General features: G+C 41.0%; 1 protein-coding gene across 4 annotated transcripts in view; it reads right to left on the bottom strand.

Moving 5' to 3' along the window:
* Camk1d (calcium/calmodulin-dependent protein kinase ID) overlaps positions 1-10,429 on the bottom strand; it is a 428,006-nt gene that overhangs the window by 150,322 nt on the left and 267,255 nt on the right. The gene's annotated exons all lie outside the window — the stretch shown is intronic.

Below are 10,429 nucleotides of genomic sequence, written 5' to 3'. Positions count from 1 at the left end.
TGCGCTTGCCAGGCAGGCGCTTTTGCCGCTGAGCTAAATCCCCAGCCCCAACAAGGTATTTTAGACTCTTTACAACCTTGCCCCCAAACTTTTTCCACACTCATTTCTTAATAGTGTTCCCTTGATCTCTGCTCTTCTTCACTGACAGAGTTCTACAACCTAAAATTCAGCAGTAGCCGATTAGCTATAGTTCTTTTATGGGTATCTCGTAGGTCAAATCTCTCAACATCCTGTTATCTTGCAGGACCCACCTCAAATGGCTGAGCCCAGGGGCAGAATCACCTGGCTCCCTCTTCTTGCTCTTGCCTGATGGCCACCACAGACTGTTCCAAATTGTCTGTCGTGAGAATACCCACCCCTCATAACAGGCCACTCAATCTGGGAACAGGTTCATGGTCACGTTCATGAATTCAGTAAAGGCAAGGGAAACCATCTGACCCCCTAATTGGAGTTCTCTATCCTGCCACCAAATGTCAATTCCATTTCCTAAGCAAACCAGACCAGCGCCACTCAAAGTACGGTTCTCAACTGGCAGCCCCCTCATCCCCGGGAAGCCTGGCAGAAATGCAGATTCTCAGGCCCCACCGGGTAAGGCAGTGTCAGAATCTCTGAGGGCAGAGCCCCAGAACATATTCTAATCCTATTCCTAGCCCCTAAAAGTATCCATTAAGAGCAGTTTGAAGATCTACACACACAAAGCAAATTGTCTGAAACACTGAATTAGACCGGTGCTGCTCCAACTTCAGTGTGCAAAGGAATGGCCTGGGGATTGGGTTCCAATGCAGATTCTGATTCTGTGGGTCTGTGCCGAAAAGCATTAATAAGTAATAATAAAAGTAAGTGGCCTGAGCATCTGCATTTCTCAATAGCTCCGAGGTGATGCAGATGCTGCTGGGCTGAGGACCATCCTGAGTGGCAAAGTCCTAACAAAAGCAGCCCAAGGAGAAGGAGTAAGCCTAATCCTAGCCCCTAGAACCATCCAGTAAGAACAGGTTTTGCTCAGAACATAAGGCGTGATATTTATTTAATGCATTTGAGAGGAGAATCGTTTCATTATTCGATGAGCTAATTAGCTCTTACCACAGGACCTTCACTGAAACGACTGCTGGACCACTACATGAATCATTTTGTTTCCTCCTTGTGCCTAGCACAGATCTGCTTAGTAAGTGCCTGTTGAATAAATGAATGATATTTAACGGTTGTTGCCACTGAACAGCAAGGAGCATCCCATATTTCCTTGGGGGGAATGGAGGCAGTATTCCTATGTAAGAGATGTATTCCTATGTAAGAGATGTCTTCCTCTCAAAAGGAAATGCACAAGGTGGAACGAACTAGAATATTACCTTGCCTCGGAGTTGAAAGAAGAGAGCAAGATAATCAACTAAAAGTGGCAGTGCTTTGCTTTGATTTCTACAGCTCTTATTAGTTAATTCAGTTGTTTTGTTGGAGCTGAAATAATGACACTAAATTCACTCTTCACCTGATTGTTATGCAGAGCACATACTTACATACTTTCAGCAGTGGTTACTGCACAACCTGAGCAAACTAAGATCAGCAATAAATTGAATCAATATATCAAACAAACTATGCCACCAAGAAAACAGAGAGGTCATAATGGGGGACTGCCAACATCCTAGACATTTGTGGCATCATTATCGTGTATAAATGAAAGAATATGACCACAAAAAGTACACATGTGGATTTGCCCATTTTTTGCGAAGTTTAAAACTTCAGACATGAGAATCATTCACATGGGCAAAAGTATTTTCACTTGATCAGACCAACTGGGGAGTTAATTGGGAGCCTAGATTTATGGGAAAATGAGAATGGCAGCTTGGCTACACAGAATACAAGGCATAGAGTGATACTTGAACTGTAGATAAATAAAAAGGCTATGCAGTCTAAGTATGTCCCAATTATTGCACTGTTTATCAGAAATTCATAATATGATTAGCCATTCTATAGGTCCATGTGCTGCATCTGGTCACCCTAGTCACAAGAATCAGTCAGTCAGCCTCTGAAAGAGGCTTAGAGATTAGTGCCTAGCTCCTCTGGGAAGTTGAGCTAAGAAAGCTGTCTAAGCTTTAGAGTTCAGTCATTTATCGATAATATGCTTTCAGTTTTATTCGAAGAATCAAACTGTACAAAGCATTTGCCAAGCCAAAATGGCGGACTCGGAGGAATTATGACCATAAGCCTCTCCCTAAATGCACAGGATGGAGAAGTCAAAGCCTATTCAACCTGCTATGTCATACATAAGTGCTAACTAGAAATTAATTCTAATCCACTGGTGCACTCCAGAGGAGACCTGCAGATGGAAGGGACAATCGCAGACAGAAGTCTTACAGTGGCTCAAAAGGTGCTATTTTAGTAATAATCCCTCAGAACTAATGTATTGATGAATTAAGAAATCAAGCAAGGTCAACCAGGAGTTTCCACTGTGTGTTTGGGAGAATATAAGAAAATATAAAGTTTCACCCTCAAAAAGCTTGCCATTTAGATGGAGAAAACCATGAAGCAATCAGAAAAGAGTTAAATGCTAAACTCTGTGGAATTATCTTTCTTTTCTTTTAACTTTCATTTACTTTTTTTTCATAGTACTGGGAACTGAACGTATGCTAGACAAGACTTCTTCCACTGAGCTACACCCCAGACCTGAAATTGCCTTCAAGGTCTTACAAAGCAGGGCCTGTGTGGTTAGAAGTTTGAGGATGGTCTCAAGAAAAAGCCAGGGGTTGAACTAGGATGAGTAATGTTTGAATAGACATATTTGAAAAATTTTAATAATCCTAAAATGGACTCTTCAATATCCTTTAAGAAAAGTGATTTAATTAACTTGGAGCCATTAAAGAAAACATTCCAGCCTCCCATAACTGTTTTTAGTTACTTTATTCCACCCTCAGATCCCTTATGATATACAAAAACTGAACTTAAAAATTTTACATTACTTTAGCTCACAGATTATTTCCACAAAATGTCATAGGAATCTATAATTTCTAGGTCTGGGACAGGATCTACTCCACATAAATGTTTACCACGACATTCATTCAACAAAAAAAGGTTGCATGCCCACCACATGCCAGCCTTATGAACTCATATTCATCCTAGACCTTGTGAATTCAATGGTGGACAAGAAGTAAGACAGATGAGTCTTAGCTCCTGCCAATGCACACATGCTACAACCAGAATCCTTCTCAAGAAGTCTGTCTTGTATTCACCACAAATTTGTCTCCTGGTAATTAGTAGTCATTCATGGTAGCAAGAAAGAATAAGTTCACAACATCTTCCGGTAAATATCTGAGGGTCACAATGCCTTGTCTTTGTCATCTCTACCTAACATCCACCATCTCCTTGCAGTAGGGCTGCTGTTCCCCTGGTCATCCTACTGTCAATCACTTCTCCAGACTTCGGTATTCAGAAATGAAAGTAATGAGCCTGATGTAAAAGTACAGGGTGGTAAATAATAGAGTAGAACTACATATTAATGTCATGACCTGGGTATTAGAAACCCTAAGAATTTCTTTTTTTTTTTTTTTTTTTTTTGGTTTTTCTCCGGTACCGGGAACCGAACTCACGACCTTGCACTTGCCAGGCAGGCGCTTTGCCACTGAGCTAAATCCCCAGCCCCAGAATTTCTTTTTTTTAAGCACCTGCTGTTGGCGTCTAAGACCTCCATACAGGTAGGGATTTTTGATGGTTTTGAACACGACTGTCTCCCTAATGCCAAAAAAGAGCATGGCAGATAGCACATTTGATATGCATTTGTTCAATGAATAAATGAGTGAATGAAAATATTGAGCTCAAAGTCAATTAAATCACCGGATTTACTTGACCTTTTACCAAACACGATTGCTGTTCTTATTATTCAAATCCTGACAGATAAAGTCATAGTGCATTACAGTAAACCAGAGAAATGATATTCAGAAGCAGAAAGAATAGTTAGAAGTTCAAAAAGAATAATCAGAAAAAGCATCTCATCAGCCTGTATCGGCTAGTGTTGTCCAAAATGGCAAAAAACAAAAAACAAAACAAAACAAAACAAAAAACAGCGATAGAGGAAAGGGATGGTGACAACAATTACATGCTTAATCTTTTGAGCTGCCTTTATTTTCAGCTTGGTTAAATTTAGCCTTTTGGGGTTCCACGCAGTACTTCAGATATCAGCAGTATTCTGAATCTTGATTTGCTTACCTGTTGTGTTTATTACCTCCACAACTCGGGCCATCCACATATGTGGTATACATCCATCCCCTATATATCTTTATCAAAATCCCTAAAAAATTTTATATGGGAAGGTTATATGTCAAAGCTTCATGATATTCCACTACAGACCCTCACTGAGATAGCTGACATTAATCAGCTGGCTTTGACTGCTGTCTAGTTGGAAACCCAGCAGTACTAACATATAGCCATATTTTATCACCCTATCCATAGGGACACATTTAGGTGCTTTGCCAAAATGGCACTCCCTAGCTCTGTATACAAATATGCCTATTTGAAAGGGAAATGGGATATTTAAAAAGATTTGTTCTTAGTAAATTCATGTTAGCTCCTAGCAACCACTACAGTCTTTACTAAATGATCACTAACCATCTGCTTAATTTTCTATTTGAAAATTTTACTGTGCACTGAAGTCAAGATTTTCAAGTCAATAGTCTCATATTCTATCACTTTAGTATTTGGAAAATTTGACAACATCTCCAATATTATTTTTCTTCTTTTCTTTTTCATTTTTTTGTCTTTCTGAGACAGAGTCTCCCTGTGCAGTTCAAGCTGGCCTTGAGCTCACTTTGTAGCCCAGGCTGATCTCAAACTCACAAAAACCCTCCTGCCTCAGCCTCCCGAGTGCTGGAATTACAGGCGTGTGCCACCACGCCTGGCCTCCAATATTATTTCTCAAACATCTCAACTGTCACTCTTTGGGAACAAGCTCAATTTCCTCAGTCCCCTAAGATATAAGAAATCTAAATCTAGTGAACAATTTTTGTAATTTTCTTCAGACCCCATTTACATAGTTGCTTTATATACACCATTTATTGAATGTTAACTAGGTGTCAAGACTGTACTGGTTATTTTTGCTTTTATTTGGTGTTACAAATTGAATCCAGGCCCTTGGGAATACTAAACATATGCTCTACTACTGAATTAAGTACGCCAAGAAGGTAAGTACTCCAGGATGATATAACTCATAGCTGGCACTGCTGAGATCAATCTAAGTCCATCTGACTCCCAAATCTATCTTATGCTACAACTTCATATCAACTAAGTTACAGTGAAAATATCTAAGAGCTCATATAAATTCAGATCTGTTTGTGTAAAATGATCACATCTAAAAGGCAAGTAACACACAGTCTCCATTCTGGGTGGTGCAGAGATTTGCTGAATGATCCTGAACCCAGTGGATGCTCTGAAAACTCTGGGTTGTAAACATCCTGACAGATGAAGTCACAGTGGGTCAAAGTAAGCCAGAGAAGTGATATTCAGAAGCAAAAGTAATAGTTAAAGACCAGAAATAACACTGAGAAAGAGTGGCTCATCAGCCCATATCTGCTCGTGTCTGAAATGGAAAAATAACATGGCAGAGAAAAAGGGAGATCAGTCACAGGCAAAAGGGAGACTGAGGCTCTGTCAACTGACATGGTTCAGCCCCTATTAGTAACACGAAGTCTTTCCAAAGCATAGTGAAGAGGGCCTCGGACCTGAGGGGTGTTCACCAACTGCAGCAAATCTTTCTAATTTTTTGTTGTTGTTGTTGGTTTTTTTTCAGTATCGGGAATCGAACTCACGACCTCATGCTTGCCAGGCAGGTGCTGTGCTGCTGAGCTAAATCCCCAGCCCCTAGCAAATCTTTCTAAAATGGGCACAATTTAAAGCAATACCAATGCCACTGAAAGCCACTTTGGGTGTTAAAAAAGAACCTCATTTAATTTTCATCCCTTTCATCTGCCAGGCCCAAAGTAATCTTACCTGGCACGTCTACGCACAGAGAGTAAATGGTTTCTATGAAAATCTACACTAAAGTCTCCATAATTCCTAATAGAACACAGACGAGCTGGATGGAGGAAAGCAGGCCCAGGCAGAGAGAAAGGCTGAATGAGAAAACAATGCACAGGCACTGATGCAGATGTCGCTGCATGGTAGCTGACAGCCAAGCAAGAAAACCCCAGAAAGAGCCAGAAAAACATTTTTAGATTAATTCATGCAAAAAGAAAAACCACTGCCAAATGCATGAATAGGCCCCATTCCAAAGCTCTTAGGCTGGAGGGAACATCAGGACCCAGGGAAAGACGGGCACACTATTGAACACACATGCTTCTATTAACGGACAGCAACATCATCTTCCCCTCCAGCCTAATTGCTACAGTTCAAGAATCCACAAATTTTGTACTCCACGTCAAAGGAGGGAAGTCAAATGTGCATGAGAGAGAGAGAGAGAGAGAGAGAGAGAGAGAGAGAAAAGAGTTCAGTGTATCTTGTTTTTTATTTTTTCTCATTCCATCATGGTTCGCTGATCTGGAGGAGGAAAATTATGAAGCAATTATGAGGTATTCAGAGGAAAGAAAGGGCAACAAAATCCCTTTCCTTGGTATCATCATTCTCAAACGGAAATGTATGTACTCAGGTTTAAGAGGCCACATGAGGATAAAAGATGGAAGAAAATATAATCAGAAGGGACAGATAGGAGACAAACATATTTTCAGAAATGCAGGACAGGGACAGCCAGCAGTAGCTCTTCCAGCAGGGCCACACGGGCACAGGGTAAAAGTTACATCAAGAAGCAGCCGGGCTGGGGATTTAGCTCAGCGGCAAAGCGCCTGCCTGGCAAGCGCAAGGTCGTGAGTTCGGTTCCTGGTACTGGAGAAAAACCAAAAAAAAAAAAAAAGAAGCAGCAGCCACCAGCTTCTGGTCCTCCTCTCTTGGGCACTTCCGGGTTCACAGTCTGGTCTGGGAAAGGCCTTGTAACAGGGACTTAAGAAGTAGTCTTGCAGATTCCCAGTGAATAACTAAAAGCAGGATAAGCTCAGCATCTCTGTCTTCATTTTGTGTCTGTCTCATTACCTTCAACTTTGGGTCAGTTCCTGCTAATCACTTAAGAAGTGTCTGTGCAAAACCTAGTAATACAAGGTTGATTAGCCCTAAACTTACATATCTATCTCCTCCCCTTTCAAGACTGAGGACACTAACATAAGAGTTACTCAGACATTTTCAAGACTTCTGGGACATTCAACTTCCAGCTTGTACTACAGCCTGTTCCAGACCTCCTAGAGCAGCACCTAGAAGTCTCCAGTCATTGCCTTAAACCTGCAGCTACCTTGGATTCTTCATCCCATGATGAGATCATGCCTCCAAGTGAAGCAGTTAACCTGGGACAGGAGCTGAGGCTACACACATAAGCAACAGCAATCATCTCATGGGAACTGGACTGCTCCCCCATCAGAACATCTCTGGAGCCAATTACCTGCCCTGATTCTACTTCTATTTAAATATGAAACTCACGTCAGTACCTCCAAAGATAGGGCTAAAGATACCTGTTACCACTTACATTCTCAACATTGCTACACTGATTAGTTTCCTTCCCTACATCACTATGGCTTTCCATCAGCTTTATTAAGTGGCCTGACCCAATTTGGTGGGACTCCAGGAACCAGATGCCCGGCCTAGGACTCTGGTAACAGCCTCTCTCAGGGAAGAGTTTCACTTTCCCATTTTTCCTCACCTGGGGTTCTTCAACATAGAACACAGAAAAATGATCTGAGTGACTGTTTTCTTAATAGTCCCACAGACAGCACCCTTGAGTTGCACAGAAGTTATTTAGTATGTATAATGACAGACAGAGACATTAAGGCTTCATTGTCTTGCTGAACCCAAAGATAGACAACTTACTAGAGTAAAATATTGCCCAATCTGTCCAGGGAAATGCTCTTAAAAAGTTACTTTCGTTAGTACGGGAGTTGGAATTCAGGGCCTCATGCATGCTAAGGAAGTATTCTACTACTAAGCCAAATCCCCTGCCCTACAAAGTTCTTGATCAAAATTATCAACACTGGCTCACCAAAGTATATTCATAATTCTGCACATGAAGAATCACATACTGATCAGCTGGACTGCCAAAGCAACCAGGAAATCAGGTCGGGTTCTCGGGTCTGACACATCTAACTGCAAGATTTTAAATAAGTCATTAGATACTTTCCAACTTGATTTCCTCATCTGTCAAATTAACATTAAAATATACAGTCTCCTTATCTACTCATCTAGATACACACACACAAACACACATATATACATATATGCATTTATCTAAAATGTATATACACATACATGCATATCATATTCTACAGAGAGGTCTTGTCTACTAAGAACATAGGCCACTCCAGGAATGACCGGAATTCAAAATCCAAAGCTTCGCATCACCTCTCTTTGCTGCCAGCAGATGGAGCCATAGTCACCGGGAGACTAAGGAGCAAAGACCATGGTACATAAATCAACCAACACCTTAATACAATTCAGGATTGATGTTGGGTTACTGTTTTTCAAGGGCCAAGGGTCACATATTGATACTCTCTTATTGTGAAGAGCTTTGCTTTGAATTCTTAAAAACAAGCTGAACTGCAAATGTAGCTCAGTGGTAAAATGCTTGCCTAGTATGCACGAGACTATAGGTTTAATCCCTAGCACCACAAATAAACAAACAAAGCGTTAAGTCCCTTGTGCACAGCTGACCATATTTTCTCAGGAACATCCAAGGAATCCTTAACATGCCATGGGATGTAACTCAGGGTGAGGTGTAGCTAGCAGTATGTGATTGAGGGAGGCAGTACTACAGCCTGTTATTAGAGGTACCTGGGAGGGGCATCAACATGCTGGTTCTGTCTCTACTGACTATGTTCTGATCACATCACTTTCCAGGGTCTCAATTTCCTTATCTAAAACTTATCCAGCCACACAGGATACTCTCCAAAATTCTTCCCAACTCTACTAATTAAAGAACCTAAAATTATGAGAACAAACATTAATGTATATATGAGACACTGAAAGATTCCAAGCCAATATTCAGTCAGTGCCACACAAAGCCAGGTTTGCCCATGCTTTGGTAGACTCCTCTACATGGGTAAGTTTCTCAGTTAGGCATAGAGTGGAACTTCCTGGGAACATGAAGCCACTTACAGAGAAAAGCTCTGTTTTTCCTTCTCCTATAACCAGCATCCACCATGCCCTGGGCCAATGGAAAAATGCCCAAGAGATATGCTCAGGTCTAGAATCGCTCCACAAGGTCCAGCTGGGCTTGGCTGTCTTTAGTGCAAAGGAAAAACAAATTAGGTCCAATTCAGAGTCAAAATTCCACTGCTTGGTACTTACCCTTCAATGAGTATTTGTGAAAGAAAGAACGAATGAATGAATGGGTGAATAATTAATTTGGTCCTCCTAAATTAGATTACAGACACACAAAAGCTGACTAAGAACAAACCAAGAAAAAGAATATTTGAATATATATTTATTTCCCACTTCTGTTGCTACCCTTGACAGATTACCAGCAGATACCAGTAAGATCAGCCACATGTTAGAATTACTCAGGAATTTTTACATGCACTGATACATGGCCTGGGGGGGGTACCTCAGTGGTAGAGTACATGCTTAGCAGGTTTGATTCCCAACACAAAAACCAAGATCTTGATATCTGGGCCCACTCCTAGAGAATATTATTAAACTGGCATGGGATATGACCTAAACAAACGATTCTGGTTTTTGTTCTTTTTTTTTTTAAGATAGGGTCTCGCTAAGTAGTTTAGGGTGGCCTTGAACTCTCTATGTAGCCCAGGCTGGCCTCAAACTCATAGTGATCCTCCTTCCTCAGGCTCCTGAGTGCTGGGATTACAGGTGTGTACCACCTCGTCTGGCCAACAATGTGATTCTTTTTAAAGTTCCACAACCTATGCAAAATGTACAGTTACCGAGAAAAGATTCACCTTTAGATTTTTAGGAGTTCGTACTCCCACAATTTTAGTGTCTCCTTTAAACTTAGCTTGGTTGAACATACTTAATAATAGGCCTGTTATTAAAAGTAAGATTCAGGGTGTCCAGAGGATGAAATGGCCATACCCTTAACACATGGCTCCTCTAGGAAAAAGGACATAATTGACAAATTCCCAGTGGTTACTTGTGACAGTAGTTTGTAATATTTCTTGGTAAATTTTGAAAACCTAACACCTTTAGGGGAATGTCCTCATCTCCTTCTTGGGGTTTTTGGTAGCTCTACTAAAGAGTGATCTGTATGCTCCGGATGCTTTTTAACATGAGAATAGACACCCAGCACCTTGGAGAACATTTAGTGACTCCCTGCTCAGACCAGAGACCAACTCTTATAACCTGATTTGCCAGCTCCACTGATGGGAGAATACAGCATCCCATGATACCTTAAAAGGAGCAGCTT

This window comes from Chinchilla lanigera, unplaced genomic scaffold (genome assembly GCF_000276665.1).
Source record: "Chinchilla lanigera isolate Chin_1 unplaced genomic scaffold, ChiLan1.0 scaffold00061, whole genome shotgun sequence".
In the NCBI taxonomy this organism is placed as follows: Eukaryota; Metazoa; Chordata; class Mammalia; order Rodentia; family Chinchillidae; genus Chinchilla; species Chinchilla lanigera.
The sequence above is the reverse complement of the archived record's forward strand: the minus strand, read 5'-3'. Positions and strand labels throughout refer to the sequence as shown.